This window comes from Pseudophryne corroboree, chromosome 3 (assembly GCF_028390025.1).
Source record: "Pseudophryne corroboree isolate aPseCor3 chromosome 3, aPseCor3.hap2, whole genome shotgun sequence".
NCBI classification, from domain to species: domain Eukaryota; kingdom Metazoa; phylum Chordata; class Amphibia; order Anura; family Myobatrachidae; genus Pseudophryne; species Pseudophryne corroboree.
Genome location: NC_086446.1, coordinates 115,203,995 through 115,212,730, shown reverse-complemented (window position 1 = coordinate 115,212,730; position 8,736 = coordinate 115,203,995). Strand labels below are relative to the sequence as shown.

The 8,736-nt window shown below is 41.7% G+C and overlaps 36 non-coding genes and 3 pseudogenes across 36 annotated transcripts; all 39 read left to right on the top strand.

Moving 5' to 3' along the window:
* The first annotated feature begins 16 nt into the window (after nt 1–16).
* LOC135059181 (5S ribosomal RNA) lies at nt 17–135 on the top strand. The gene has a single exon (XR_010245594.1). It is a non-coding gene; the product is annotated as a 5S ribosomal RNA (ribosomal RNA).
* A 107-nt stretch (nt 136–242) lies between these two features.
* On the top strand, nt 243–361 carry LOC135066604 (5S ribosomal RNA). The gene has a single exon (XR_010252847.1). It is a non-coding gene; the product is annotated as a 5S ribosomal RNA (ribosomal RNA).
* A 107-nt stretch (nt 362–468) lies between these two features.
* Nucleotides 469–587, top strand: LOC135063423 (5S ribosomal RNA). The gene has a single exon (XR_010249755.1). It is a non-coding gene; the product is annotated as a 5S ribosomal RNA (ribosomal RNA).
* Nucleotides 588–694: 107 nt separating this feature from the next.
* Nucleotides 695–813, top strand: LOC135069820 (5S ribosomal RNA). The gene has a single exon (XR_010256002.1). It is a non-coding gene; the product is annotated as a 5S ribosomal RNA (ribosomal RNA).
* A 107-nt stretch (nt 814–920) lies between these two features.
* On the top strand, nt 921–1,039 carry LOC134901522 (5S ribosomal RNA). Its single transcript, XR_010175012.1, has one exon. It is a non-coding gene; the product is annotated as a 5S ribosomal RNA (ribosomal RNA).
* Nucleotides 1,040–1,146: 107 nt separating this feature from the next.
* On the top strand, nt 1,147–1,265 carry LOC135070433 (5S ribosomal RNA). Its single transcript, XR_010256599.1, has one exon. It is a non-coding gene; the product is annotated as a 5S ribosomal RNA (ribosomal RNA).
* A 107-nt stretch (nt 1,266–1,372) lies between these two features.
* On the top strand, nt 1,373–1,491 carry LOC135061994 (5S ribosomal RNA). The gene has a single exon (XR_010248359.1). It is a non-coding gene; the product is annotated as a 5S ribosomal RNA (ribosomal RNA).
* Nucleotides 1,492–1,598: 107 nt separating this feature from the next.
* LOC135067904 (5S ribosomal RNA) lies at nt 1,599–1,717 on the top strand. The gene has a single exon (XR_010254110.1). It is a non-coding gene; the product is annotated as a 5S ribosomal RNA (ribosomal RNA).
* A 107-nt stretch (nt 1,718–1,824) lies between these two features.
* LOC135061993 (5S ribosomal RNA) lies at nt 1,825–1,943 on the top strand. Its single transcript, XR_010248358.1, has one exon. It is a non-coding gene; the product is annotated as a 5S ribosomal RNA (ribosomal RNA).
* A 107-nt stretch (nt 1,944–2,050) lies between these two features.
* Nucleotides 2,051–2,169, top strand: LOC135063578 (5S ribosomal RNA). Its single transcript, XR_010249905.1, has one exon. It is a non-coding gene; the product is annotated as a 5S ribosomal RNA (ribosomal RNA).
* A 107-nt stretch (nt 2,170–2,276) lies between these two features.
* LOC135059911 (5S ribosomal RNA) lies at nt 2,277–2,395 on the top strand. Its single transcript, XR_010246307.1, has one exon. It is a non-coding gene; the product is annotated as a 5S ribosomal RNA (ribosomal RNA).
* Nucleotides 2,396–2,502: 107 nt separating this feature from the next.
* Nucleotides 2,503–2,621, top strand: LOC135064312 (5S ribosomal RNA). The gene has a single exon (XR_010250622.1). It is a non-coding gene; the product is annotated as a 5S ribosomal RNA (ribosomal RNA).
* A 107-nt stretch (nt 2,622–2,728) lies between these two features.
* On the top strand, nt 2,729–2,847 carry LOC135061631 (5S ribosomal RNA). The gene has a single exon (XR_010248007.1). It is a non-coding gene; the product is annotated as a 5S ribosomal RNA (ribosomal RNA).
* A 107-nt stretch (nt 2,848–2,954) lies between these two features.
* LOC134884921 (5S ribosomal RNA) lies at nt 2,955–3,073 on the top strand. Its single transcript, XR_010169052.1, has one exon. It is a non-coding gene; the product is annotated as a 5S ribosomal RNA (ribosomal RNA).
* A 107-nt stretch (nt 3,074–3,180) lies between these two features.
* Nucleotides 3,181–3,299, top strand: LOC135067903 (5S ribosomal RNA). Its single transcript, XR_010254109.1, has one exon. It is a non-coding gene; the product is annotated as a 5S ribosomal RNA (ribosomal RNA).
* A 107-nt stretch (nt 3,300–3,406) lies between these two features.
* Nucleotides 3,407–3,525, top strand: LOC135061992 (5S ribosomal RNA). Its single transcript, XR_010248357.1, has one exon. It is a non-coding gene; the product is annotated as a 5S ribosomal RNA (ribosomal RNA).
* A 107-nt stretch (nt 3,526–3,632) lies between these two features.
* LOC135061943 (5S ribosomal RNA) lies at nt 3,633–3,751 on the top strand. The gene has a single exon (XR_010248308.1). It is a non-coding gene; the product is annotated as a 5S ribosomal RNA (ribosomal RNA).
* A 107-nt stretch (nt 3,752–3,858) lies between these two features.
* Nucleotides 3,859–3,977, top strand: LOC135061520 (5S ribosomal RNA). The gene has a single exon (XR_010247896.1). It is a non-coding gene; the product is annotated as a 5S ribosomal RNA (ribosomal RNA).
* A 107-nt stretch (nt 3,978–4,084) lies between these two features.
* Nucleotides 4,085–4,203, top strand: LOC135066638 (5S ribosomal RNA). Its single transcript, XR_010252881.1, has one exon. It is a non-coding gene; the product is annotated as a 5S ribosomal RNA (ribosomal RNA).
* A 107-nt stretch (nt 4,204–4,310) lies between these two features.
* LOC134885132 (5S ribosomal RNA) lies at nt 4,311–4,429 on the top strand. Its single transcript, XR_010169255.1, has one exon. It is a non-coding gene; the product is annotated as a 5S ribosomal RNA (ribosomal RNA).
* A 107-nt stretch (nt 4,430–4,536) lies between these two features.
* On the top strand, nt 4,537–4,655 carry LOC135061630 (5S ribosomal RNA). The gene has a single exon (XR_010248006.1). It is a non-coding gene; the product is annotated as a 5S ribosomal RNA (ribosomal RNA).
* Nucleotides 4,656–4,762: 107 nt separating this feature from the next.
* LOC134885772 (5S ribosomal RNA) lies at nt 4,763–4,881 on the top strand. Its single transcript, XR_010169878.1, has one exon. It is a non-coding gene; the product is annotated as a 5S ribosomal RNA (ribosomal RNA).
* A 107-nt stretch (nt 4,882–4,988) lies between these two features.
* On the top strand, nt 4,989–5,107 carry LOC134884336 (5S ribosomal RNA). The gene has a single exon (XR_010168487.1). It is a non-coding gene; the product is annotated as a 5S ribosomal RNA (ribosomal RNA).
* A 107-nt stretch (nt 5,108–5,214) lies between these two features.
* On the top strand, nt 5,215–5,333 carry LOC135066135 (5S ribosomal RNA). Its single transcript, XR_010252391.1, has one exon. It is a non-coding gene; the product is annotated as a 5S ribosomal RNA (ribosomal RNA).
* Nucleotides 5,334–5,440: 107 nt separating this feature from the next.
* On the top strand, nt 5,441–5,559 carry LOC135063233 (5S ribosomal RNA). Its single transcript, XR_010249567.1, has one exon. It is a non-coding gene; the product is annotated as a 5S ribosomal RNA (ribosomal RNA).
* Nucleotides 5,560–5,666: 107 nt separating this feature from the next.
* Nucleotides 5,667–5,785, top strand: LOC134892201 (5S ribosomal RNA; annotated as a pseudogene).
* A 107-nt stretch (nt 5,786–5,892) lies between these two features.
* Nucleotides 5,893–6,011, top strand: LOC135061519 (5S ribosomal RNA). Its single transcript, XR_010247895.1, has one exon. It is a non-coding gene; the product is annotated as a 5S ribosomal RNA (ribosomal RNA).
* A 107-nt stretch (nt 6,012–6,118) lies between these two features.
* Nucleotides 6,119–6,237, top strand: LOC135066637 (5S ribosomal RNA). Its single transcript, XR_010252880.1, has one exon. It is a non-coding gene; the product is annotated as a 5S ribosomal RNA (ribosomal RNA).
* Nucleotides 6,238–6,344: 107 nt separating this feature from the next.
* On the top strand, nt 6,345–6,463 carry LOC135064311 (5S ribosomal RNA). The gene has a single exon (XR_010250621.1). It is a non-coding gene; the product is annotated as a 5S ribosomal RNA (ribosomal RNA).
* A 107-nt stretch (nt 6,464–6,570) lies between these two features.
* On the top strand, nt 6,571–6,689 carry LOC135061629 (5S ribosomal RNA). Its single transcript, XR_010248005.1, has one exon. It is a non-coding gene; the product is annotated as a 5S ribosomal RNA (ribosomal RNA).
* Nucleotides 6,690–6,796: 107 nt separating this feature from the next.
* On the top strand, nt 6,797–6,915 carry LOC134885771 (5S ribosomal RNA). Its single transcript, XR_010169877.1, has one exon. It is a non-coding gene; the product is annotated as a 5S ribosomal RNA (ribosomal RNA).
* A 107-nt stretch (nt 6,916–7,022) lies between these two features.
* On the top strand, nt 7,023–7,141 carry LOC134884334 (5S ribosomal RNA). Its single transcript, XR_010168486.1, has one exon. It is a non-coding gene; the product is annotated as a 5S ribosomal RNA (ribosomal RNA).
* Nucleotides 7,142–7,248: 107 nt separating this feature from the next.
* Nucleotides 7,249–7,367, top strand: LOC135066134 (5S ribosomal RNA). The gene has a single exon (XR_010252390.1). It is a non-coding gene; the product is annotated as a 5S ribosomal RNA (ribosomal RNA).
* A 107-nt stretch (nt 7,368–7,474) lies between these two features.
* On the top strand, nt 7,475–7,593 carry LOC135063232 (5S ribosomal RNA). Its single transcript, XR_010249566.1, has one exon. It is a non-coding gene; the product is annotated as a 5S ribosomal RNA (ribosomal RNA).
* Nucleotides 7,594–7,700: 107 nt separating this feature from the next.
* LOC134892199 (5S ribosomal RNA) lies at nt 7,701–7,819 on the top strand (annotated as a pseudogene).
* Nucleotides 7,820–7,926: 107 nt separating this feature from the next.
* Nucleotides 7,927–8,045, top strand: LOC135067425 (5S ribosomal RNA). Its single transcript, XR_010253641.1, has one exon. It is a non-coding gene; the product is annotated as a 5S ribosomal RNA (ribosomal RNA).
* Nucleotides 8,046–8,152: 107 nt separating this feature from the next.
* On the top strand, nt 8,153–8,271 carry LOC135068126 (5S ribosomal RNA). Its single transcript, XR_010254334.1, has one exon. It is a non-coding gene; the product is annotated as a 5S ribosomal RNA (ribosomal RNA).
* A 107-nt stretch (nt 8,272–8,378) lies between these two features.
* On the top strand, nt 8,379–8,497 carry LOC135059486 (5S ribosomal RNA). Its single transcript, XR_010245887.1, has one exon. It is a non-coding gene; the product is annotated as a 5S ribosomal RNA (ribosomal RNA).
* A 107-nt stretch (nt 8,498–8,604) lies between these two features.
* On the top strand, nt 8,605–8,723 carry LOC134889055 (5S ribosomal RNA; annotated as a pseudogene).
* Nucleotides 8,724–8,736: the final 13 nt, after the last annotated feature.

Here is an 8,736-nt window from a genome sequence, read left to right as displayed (position 1 = left end):
AGAAACCACAAAGCTCATCTACAGCCACACCACACTGGATACGCCCAATCTCATCTGATCTTGGAAGCTAAGCAGTGTTGGGCCTGGTTAGTACTTGGATGGGAGACCACCTGGGAATACAAGGTGCTGTAGTTATTTTTATACTGCCAACACCGTTCTGTTGATGCATTCCATTTTCAAACGTATTCATTTATGAACCAGTAGTTAGAAGTAGAAAAGTTCTAACAGAAACCACAAAGCTCATCTACAGCCACACCACACTGGGTACGCCCAATCTCATCTGATCTTGGAAGCTAAGCAGTGTTGGGCCTGGTTAGTACTTGGATGGGAGACCACCTTGGAATACAAGGTGCTGTAGATATTTTTATACTGCCAACACCGTTCTGTTGATGCATTCCATTTTCAAACGTATTCATTTATGAACCAGTAGTTAGAAGTAGAAAAGTTCTAACAGAAACCACAAAGCTCATCTACAGCCACACCACACTGGATACGCCCAATCTCATCTGATCTTGGAAGCTAAGCAGTGTTGGGCCTGGTTAGTACATGGATGGGAGACCACCTGGGAATACAAGGTGCTGTAGATAATTTTATACTGCCAACACCGTTCTGTTGATGCATTCCATTTTAAAACATATTCATTTATGAACCAGTAGTTAGAAGTAGAAAAGTTCTAACAGAAACCAAAAAGTTCATTTACAGCAACACCACACTGGATACGCCCAATCTCATCTGGTCTTGGAAGCTAAGCAGTGTTGGGCCTGGTTAGTACTTGGATGGGAGACCACCTGGGAATACAAGGTGCTGTAGATATTTTTATACTGCCAACACCGTTCTGTTGATGCATTCCATTTTCAAACGTATTCATTTATGAACCAGTAGTTAGAAGTAGAAATGTTCTAACAGAAACCACAAAGCTCATCTACAGCCACACCACACTGGATACGCCCAATCTCATCTGATCTTGGAAGCTAAGCAGTGTTGGGCCTGGTTAGTACTTGGATGGGAGACCACCTGGGAATACAAGGTGCTGTAGGTATTTTTATACTGCCAACACCGTTCTGTTGATGCATTCCATTTTCAAACGTATTCATTTATGAACCAGTAGTTAGAAGTAGAAAAGTTCTAACAGAAACCACAAAGCTCATCTACAGCCACACCACACTGGATACGCCCAATCTCATCTGATCTTGAAAGCTAAGCAGTGTTGGGCCTGGTTAGTACTTGGATGGGAGACCACCTGGGAATACAAGGTGCAGTAGATAATTTTATACTGCCAACACCGTTCTGTTGATGCATTCCATTTTAAAACGTATTCATTTATGAACCAGTAGTTAGAAGTAGAAAAGTTCTAACAGAAACCAAAAAGTTCATCTACAGCCACACCACACTGGATACGCCCAATCTCATCTGATCTTGGAAGCTAAGCAGTGTTGGGCCTGGTTAGTACTTGGATGGGAGACCACCTCGGAATACAAGGTGCTGTAGATATTTTTATACTGCCAACACCGTTCTGTTGATGCATTCCATTTTAAAACGTATTCATTTATGAACCAGTAGTTAGAAGTAGAAAAGTTCTAACAGAAACCAGAAAGTTTATCTACAGCAACACCACACTGGATACGCCCTATCTCATCTGATCTTGGAAGCTAAGCAGTGTTGGGCCTGGTTAGTACTTGGATGGGAGACCACCTGGGAATACAAGGTGCTGTAGATATTTTTATACTGCCAACACCGTTCTGTTGATGCATTCCATTTTAAAACGTATTCATTTATGAACCAGTAGTTAGAAGTAGAAAAGTTCTAACAGAAACCACAAAGCTCATCTACAGCCACACCACACTGGATACGCCCAATCTCATCTGATCTTGGAAGCTAAGCAGTGTTGGGCCTGGTTAGTACTTGGATGGGAGACCACCTCGGAATACAAGGTGCTGTAGATAATTTTATACTGCCAACACCGTTCTGTTGATGCATTCCATTTTAAAACGTATTCATTTATGAACCAGTAGTTAGAAGTAGAAAAGTTCTAACAGAAACCATAAAGCTCATCTACAGCCACACCACACTGGATACGCCCAATCTCATCTGATCTTGGAAGCTAAGCAGTGTTGGGCCTGATTAGTACTTGGATGGGAGACCACCTCGGAATACAAGGTGCTGTAGATATTTTTATACTGCCAACACCGTTCTGTTGATTCATTCCATTTTAAAACGTATTCATTTATGAACCAGTAGTTAGAAGTAGAAAAGTTCTAACAGAAACCAGAAAGTTCATCTACAGCAACACCACACTGGATACGCCCAATCTCATCTGATCTTGGAAGCTAAGCAGTGTTGGGCCTGGTTAGTACTTGGATGGGAGACCACCTGGGAATACAAGGTGCTGTAGATAATTTTATACTGCCAACACCGTTCTGTTGATGCATTCCATTTTAAAACGTATTCATTTATGAACCAGTAGTTAGAAGTAGAAAAGTTCTAACAGAAACCACAAAGCTCATCTACAGCCACACCACACTTGGTACGCCCAATCTCATCTGATCTTGGAAGCTAAGCAGTGTTGGGCCTGGTTAGTACTTGGATGGGAGACCACCTGGGAATACAAGGTGCTGTAGATATTTTTATACTGCCAACACCGTTCTGTTGATGCATTCCATTTTCAAACGTATTCATTTATGAACCAGTAGTTAGAAGTAGAAAAGTTCTAACAGAAACCACAAATCTCATCTACAGCCACACCACACTGGATACGCCCAATCTCATCTGATCTTGAAAGCTAAGCAGTGTTGGGCCTGGTTAGTACTTGGATGGGAGACCACCTGGGAATACAAGGTGCTGTAGATAATTTTATACTGCCAACACCGTTCTGTTGATGCATTCCATTTTAAAACGTATTCATTTATGAACCAGTAGTTAGAAGTAGAAAAGTTCTAACAGAAACCAAAAAGTTCATCTACAGCCACACCACACTGGATACGCCCAATCTCATCTGATCTTGGAAGCTAAGCAGTGTTGGGCCTGGTTAGTACTTGGATGGGAGACCACCTCGGAATACAAGATGCTGTAGATATTTTTATACTGCCAACACCGTTCTGTTGATGCATTCCATTTTAAAACGTATTCATTTATGAACCAGTAGTTAGAAGTAGAAAAGTTCTAACAGAAACCAGAAAGTTCATCTACAGCAACACCACACTGGATACGCCCTATCTCATCTGATCTTGGAAGCTAAGCAGTGTTGGGCCTGGTTAGTACTTGGATGGGAGACCACCTGGGAATACAAGGTGCTGTAGATATTTTTATACTGCCAACACCGTTCTGTTGATGCATTCCATTTTAAAACGTATTCATTTATGAACCAGTAGTTAGAAGTAGAAAAGTTCTAACAGAAACCACAAAGCTCATCTACAGCCACACCACACTGGATACGCCCAATCTCATCTGATCTTGGAAGCTAAGCAGTGTTGGGCCTGGTTAGTACTTGGATGGGAGACCACCTCGGAATACAAGGTGCTGTAGATAATTTTATACTGCCAACACCGTTCTGTTGATGCATTCCATTTTCAAACGTATTCATTTATGAACCAGTAGTTAGAAGTAGAAAAGTTCTAACAGAAACCATAAAGCTCATCTACAGCCACACCACACTGGATACGCCCAATCTCATCTGATCTTGGAAGCTAAGCAGTGTTGGGCCTGGTTAGTACTTGGATGGGAGACCACCTCGGAATACAAGGTGCTGTAGATATTTTTATACTGCCAACACTGTTCTGTTGATTCATTCCATTTTAAAACGTATTCATTTATGAACCAGTAGTTAGAAGTAGAAAAGTTCTAACAGAAACCAGAAAGTTCATCTACAGCAACACCACACTGGATACGCCCAATCTCATCTGATCTTGGAAGCTAAGCAGTGTTGGGCCTGGTTAGTACTTGGATGGGAGACCACCTGGGAATACAAGGTGCTGTAGATGTTTTTATACTGCCATCACCGTTCTGTTGATGCATTCCATTTTCAAACGTATTCATTTATGAACCTGTAGTTAGAAGTAGAAAAGTTCTAACAGAAACCAGAAAGTTCATCTACAGCAACACCACACTGGATACGCCCAATCTCATCTGATCTTGGAAGCTAAGCAGTGTTGGGCCTGGTTAGTACTTGGATGGGAGACCACAAGGGAATACAAGGTGCTGTAGATATTTTTATACTGCCAACACCGTTCTGTTGATGCATTCCATTTTCAAATGTATTCATTTATGAACCAGTAGTTAGAAGTAGAAAAGTTCTAACAGAAACCACAAAGCTCATCTACAGCCACACCACACTTGGTACGCCCAATCTCATCTGATCTTGGAAGCTAAGCAATGTTGGGCCTGGTTAGTACTTGGATGGGAGACCACCTGGGAATACAAGGTGCTGTAGATATTTTTATACTGCCAACACCGTTCTGTTGATGCATTCCATTTTCAAACGTATTCATTTATGAACCAGTAGTTAGAAGTAGAAAAGTTCTAACAGAAACCACAAAGCTCATCTACAGCCACACCACACTGGATACGCCCAATCTCATCTGATCTTGAAAGCTAAGCAGTGTTGGGCCTGGTTAGTACTTGGATGGGAGACCACCTGGGAATACAAGGTGCTGTAGATAATTTTATACTGCCAACACCGTTCTGTTGATGCATTCCATTTTAAAACGTATTCATTTATGAACCAGTAGTTAGAAGTAGAAAAGTTCTAACAGAAACCAAAAAGTTCATCTACAGCCACACCACACTGGATACGTCCAATCTCATCTGATCTTGGAAGCTTAGCAGTGTTGGGCCTGGTTAGTACTTGGATGGGAGACCACCTGGGAATACAAGGTGCTGTAGATATTTTTATACTGCCAACACCGTTCTGTTGATGCATTCCATTTTCAAACGTATTCATTTATGAACCAGTAGTTAGAAGTAGAAAAGTTCTAACAGAAACCACGAAGCTCATCTACTGCCACACCACACTGGATACGCCCAATCTCATCTGATCTTGGAAGCTAAGCAGTGTTGGGCCTGGTTAGTACTTGGATGGGAGACCACCTGGGGATACAAGGTGCTGTAGATATTTTTATACTACCAACACCGTTCTGTTGAGGCATTCCATTTTCAAACGTGTTCATTTATGAAACAGTAGTTAGAAGTAGAAAAGTTCTAACAGAAACCATAAAGCTCATCTACAGCCACACCACACTGGATACGCCCAATCTCATCTGATCTTGGAAGCTAAGCAGTGTTGGGCCTGGTTAGTACTTGGATGGGAGACCACCTCGGAATATAAGGTGCTGTAGATATTCTTATACTGCCAACACCGTTCTGTTGATGCATTCCATTTTAAAACGTATTCATTTATGAACCAGTAGTTAGAAGTAGAAAAGTTCTAACAGAAACCAGAAAGTTCATCTATAGCAACACCACACTGGATACGCCCAATCTCATCTGATCTTGGAAGCTAAGCAGTGTTGGGCCTGGTTAGTACTTGGATGGGAGACCACCTGGGAATACAAGGTGCTGTAGATATTTTTATACTGCCAACACCGTTCTGTTGATGCATTCCATTTTAAAACGTATTCATTTATGAACCAGTAGTTAGAAGTAGAAAAGTTCTAACAGAAACCACAAAGCTCATCTACAGCCACACCACACTGGATACGCCCAATCTCATCTGATCTTGGAAGCTAAGCAGTGTTGGGCATGGTTAGTACTTGGATGGGAGACGACCTCGGAATACAAGGTGCTGTAGATATTTTTATACTGCCAACACCGTTCTGTTGATGCATTCCATTTTAAAACGTATTCATTTATGAACCAGTAGTTAGAAGTAGAAAAGTTCTAACAGAAACCAGAAAGTTCATCTACAGCAACACCACACTGGATACGCCCAATCTCATCTGATCTTGGAAGCTAAGCAGTGTTGGGCCTGGTTAGTACTTGGATGGGAGACCACCTGGGAATACAAGGTGCTGTAGATGTTTTTATACTGCCATCACCGTTCTGTTGATGCATTCCATTTTCAAACGTATTCATTTATGAACCAGTAGTTAGAAGTAGAAAAGTTCTAACAGAAACCAGAAAGTTCATCTACAGCAACACCACACTGGATACGCCCAATCTCATCTGATCTTGGAAGCTAAGCAGTGTTGGGCCTGGTTAGTACTTGGATGGGAGACCACAAGGGAATACAAGGTGCTGTAGATATTTTTATACTGCCAACACCGTTCTGTTGATGCATTCCATTTTCAAACGTATTCATTTATGAACCAGTAGTTAGAAGTAGAAAAGTTCTAACAGAAACCACAAAGCTCATCTACAGCCACACCACACTTGGTACGCCCAATCTCATCTGATCTTGGAAGCTAAGCAGTGTTGGGCCTGGTTAGTACTTGGATGGGAGACCACCTGGGAATACAAGGTGCTGTAGATATTTTTATACTGCCAACACCGTTCTGTTGATGCATTCCATTTTCAAACGTATTCATTTATGAACCAGTAGTTAGAAGTAGAAAAGTTCTAACAGAAACCACAAAGCTCATCTACAGCCACACCACACTGGATACGCCCAATCTCATCTGATCTTGAAAGCTAAGCAGTGTTGGGCCTGGTTAGTACTTGGATGGGAGACCACCTGGGAATACAAGGTGCTGTAGATAATTTTATACTGCCAACACCGTTCTGTTGATGCATTCCATTTTAAAACGTATTCATTTATGAACCAGTAGTTAGAAGTAGAAAAGTTCTAACAGAAACCAAAAAGTTCATCTACAGCCACACCACACTGGATACGTCCAATCTCATCTGATCTTGGAAGCTTAGCAGTGTTGGGCCTGGTTAGTACTTGGATGGGAGACCACCTGGGAATACAAGGTGCTGTAGATATTTTTATACTGCCAACACCGTTCTGTTGATGCATTCCATTTTCAAACGTATTCATTTATGAACCAGTAGTTAGAAGTAGAAAAGTTCTAACAGAAACCACGAAGCTCATCTACTGCCACACCACACTGGATACGCCCAATCTCATCTGATCTTGGAAGCTAAGCAGTGTTGGGCCTGGTTAGTACTTGGATGGGAGACCACCTGGGGATACAAGGTGCTGTAGATATTTTTATACTACCAACACCGTTCTGTTGAGGCATTCCATTTTCAAACGTGTTCATTTATGAAACAGTAGTTAGAAGTAGAAAAGTTCTAACAGAAACCATAAAGCTCATCTACAGCCACACCACACTGGATACGCCCAATCTCATCTGATCTTGGAAGCTAAGCAGTGTTGGGCCTGGTTAGTACTTGGATGGGAGACCACCTCGGAATATAAGGTGCTGTAGATATTCTTATACTGCCAACACCGTTCTGTTGATGCATTCCATTTTAAAACGTATTCATTTATGAACCAGTAGTTAGAAGTAGAAAAGTTCTAACAGAAACCAGAAAGTTCATCTATAGCAACACCACACTGGATACGCCCAATCTCATCTGATCTTGGAAGCTAAGCAGTGTTGGGCCTGGTTAGTACTTGGATGGGAGACCACCTGGGAATACAAGGTGCTGTAGATATTTTTATACTGCCAACACCGTTCTGTTGATGCATTCCATTTTAAAACGTATTCATTTATGAACCAGTAGTTAGAAGTAGAAAAGTTCTAACAGAAACCACAAAGCTCATCTACAGCCACACCACACTGGATACGCCCAATCTCATCTGATCTTGGAAGCTAAGCAGTGTTGGGCATGGTTAGTACTTGGATGGGAGACGACCTCGGAATACAAGGTGCTGTAGATATTTTTATACTGCCAACACCGTTCTGTTGATGCATTCCATTTTAAAATGTATTCATTTATGAACCAGTAGTTAGAAGTAGAAAAGTTCTAACAGAAACCACAAAGCTCATCTACAGCCACACCACACTGGATACGCCCAATCTCATCTGATCTTGGAAGCTAAGCAGTGTTGGATCTGGTTAGTACTTGGATGGGAGACCACCTGGGAATACAAGGTGCTGTAGATATTTTTATACTACCAACACCGTTCTGTTGATGCATTCCATTTTCAAACGTATTCATTTATGAAACAGTAGTTAGAAGTAGAAAAGTTCTAACAGAAACCATAAAGCTCATCTACAGCCACACCTCACTGGATACGCCCAATCTCATCTGATCTTGGAAGCTGAGCAGTGTTGGGCCTGGTTAGTACTTGGATGGGAGACCACCTGGGAATACAAGGTGCTGTAGATATTTTTATACTGCCAACACCGTTCTGTTGATGCATTCCATTTTCAAACGTATTCATTTATGAACCAGTAGTTAGAAGTAGAAAAGTTCTAACAGAAACCACAAAGCTCATCTACAGCCACACCACACTGGGTACGCCCAATCTCATCTGATCTTGGAAGCTAAGCAGTGTTGGGCCTGGTTAGTACTTGGATGGGAGACCACCTGGGAATACAAGGTGCTGTAGATATTTTTATACTGCAAACACCATTCTGTTGATGCATTCCATTTTCAAACGTATTCATTTATGAACCAGTAGTTAGAAGTAGAAAAGTTCTAACAGAAACCACAAAGCTCATCTACAGCCACACCACACTGGATACACCCAATCTCATCTGATCTTGAAAGCTAAGCAGTGTTGGGCCTGGTTAGTACTTGGATGGGAGACTACGTGGGAATACACGGTGATGTAGATAATTTTATACTGCC